At 48.7% G+C, this 2,500-nt stretch overlaps 1 pseudogene; it reads right to left on the minus strand.

Moving 5' to 3' along the window:
- Positions 1-1,218: 1,218 nt before the first annotated feature.
- On the minus strand, positions 1,219-1,815 carry LOC144824238 (large ribosomal subunit protein eL15 pseudogene; annotated as a pseudogene).
- Between the last annotated feature and the right edge of the window lie 685 nt (positions 1,816-2,500).

Genomic DNA, 2,500 nt, shown 5'->3' on the forward strand with positions numbered 1-2,500 from the left:
ATGGGCCAAGAAAAAAGAGGGGTCCCAAAACGTGTTTTCTCCATGTTATGTCTATGGGGATTTCTCATTTTTGGAACATGACGGAATTACAACAAATTTGTCAGAAAGCCAGATGTTGGACCACCACCCTGCTGTCCTGGGGGCCGCCACCTCCCCGGGGCACAAACTGAATAGTTAAGGGGGTCCTGGGGACCACCACCTTCTGTAGCTCTAGATGGCCCTGGGAACCAACACCCCCCAGGGCCGGCTCCAGCAATGTCCTGGGGTGCCCACCCCTGGGACATTGCAGTTTGCTATGGCTTGGCAGGAGCACTGCTCCCACCAAGCCATAGCAAATACTGCTCTGCTTTGTGTAAGCCAGAGCATGTAATACTCGGAGGACAATTGTTATTGGACAGAGGGAGCTGCATGTATGCAGCTCCCTCTGTCCAAAAGCAATGCAGTCTGCCGCAGGACTTCGGGAGCCGGCAGGGACGCGGGGACATTCCGGCTCCCCCTGCGGTCTCAGTGAGTGGGAACTCCAATTGTCCTAAATTTCCTACATGGTACTTAATGGAGTCTCTTTGTCTAGTCCATTCTCTCATATCCCAGAGGATGCACTGTATTTGATGTGGGACAAAATTGAATTTCAGCTCATTATTACAGAATACATTTTAAGTTATTTTGATGGTACACCGGGAGCGAGCAGAAGTGGCTTGCATGTGGCTCGTGGCTCAAGTGAAATAAGTGATGAATAAAAAGCTAAATTATTCAAATGCAATCTTTCAAATTGCAAGACGTTGTCAGAAGTCGCATCGAGAGACATTTGTGGTGGTTGTCTCTCCTTTTACAATCACTAGTGTAAAAAAACACATCTTTTCAGACATGTTAGTCAGTTAAATTCTGGACTGAAATGAAAATAGTTTGGACCAACCAAAAGAGTCAGCTGGTTTACAGAGGAGCTGAAATCTGAAAACTGAAAACTGCATTGCCTTCAAGACAGCACTCAAACAATACCATCACCTCCTGAAAAAGAATGCCCTAGCAGACCGCAATGACATCAGCGCAAACAGCAGCAAGGAACTCTTCACCATCATGAAGGAATTTTCCAAGCCCATTGCCACTGAGAACAATATCACATCCTCCCAGGTACTTCACAACACCTTGGCGGAATTCTTCCATTTTTTTTTCCTTTCAAAACCAACTTTATTTGAAATATATTTACAAGTACTATAGGGTTTAATGGTGACCATGGAGCTGAAGGGTGTTGCGTCTCCTCCAGGTAGCACAACGTGAGCCTCCAATGGTAAGGTGCCCAAGCCATGGCTATTCTTGCCAGCTTAAGTGAGCCCATGCATCTCCCTGTGATTGTGGACTGCTTTGGTGATTCATTGGATCTCTGGGTTGCATCTGATGGCCTTGTGGATGGTGTCAACCAGAACCACTTTGAAGAACTTGTAGGTGGAGTCTTCACTGACCCAGTATGAGCTCAGCACTCTGAGAACTCCACAATGGCGACCAACACGCTCCTCAGCAACAGACTGAAGGCTGCGGGCAAACTTGATCTGGTTAAAACCATGGTGCGCAGGTTTGCCATAGGTAGCTCCTTAGGGGCCAGGACATTTACAATCACCATGGCAAATAAGGACACAAAAGATTCTAAACCCGAGTGGCCTTGTAACCTGCCCTGCAAGCCTTGTCTGGGCGAGTGGTACATGGTGCCCGCTGGAGAGCACACAGCTGGCGATACTGCCAGCAGCGAACACGCAGAAGGAACTGCATGAGGTCCAACTGCATTTTCTTCCATCGCTCCTGCATATATTTGTAGGGACCCATCCTGGATTATTTTGAGGCTCGCCAGCTGGAAAGCCTGGCAAATTTCTTCCATGACAAGATCTCAGCCATATACGAAAACTTCGAACCCCAACCCTCCGCAACCATCAGTATCAATGAGCTCACACCCAAGGACACAAAACCCAAAACACCTCCGCACCCAATGGGACCGCCTCAACATGCAAGAAACCATCTCCATCATGAACTCTGTGCACTTGGGAGGACCCACGTACCCCTACCCCCACTATGTCTTCAACCTTGGAAGCCAGACTATCAGCCATGAACTCAGGAAGGTCCTAAACACCTTGATCATCTCTGCCTCCTTTCCTGAGGACTGGAAACATGCAGAGATTAGGCACCTCCGGAAAATGCCATCTGCCAACCCTGCCGAACCGAACAACTACCAGCCCATTCCCCTGCTTCCTTTCCCAACAAAGGCCTTGGAGAAAGCGATCAACTGACAACTCACCCACCACCTGGTACACCACAACCTCCTGGACCCCTCCCATCATGATTTTAGTTAATCACAGCACATAGACAGCCCTGATCGCAGTCCCCAAAATCATCAGGGCCCTCCTGGAACAAGGCGTAAGAGCAGCCCTCATTCTCCTGGACCTATCAGCAGCTTTGGACACCGTCTCACAATACACCCTGATCAATAGACTACACCACATCAGAATTCACGAAT

This window comes from Lissotriton helveticus, chromosome 3_1 (assembly GCF_964261635.1).
Source record: "Lissotriton helveticus chromosome 3_1, aLisHel1.1, whole genome shotgun sequence".
Taxonomy (NCBI): Eukaryota; Metazoa; Chordata; class Amphibia; order Caudata; family Salamandridae; genus Lissotriton; species Lissotriton helveticus.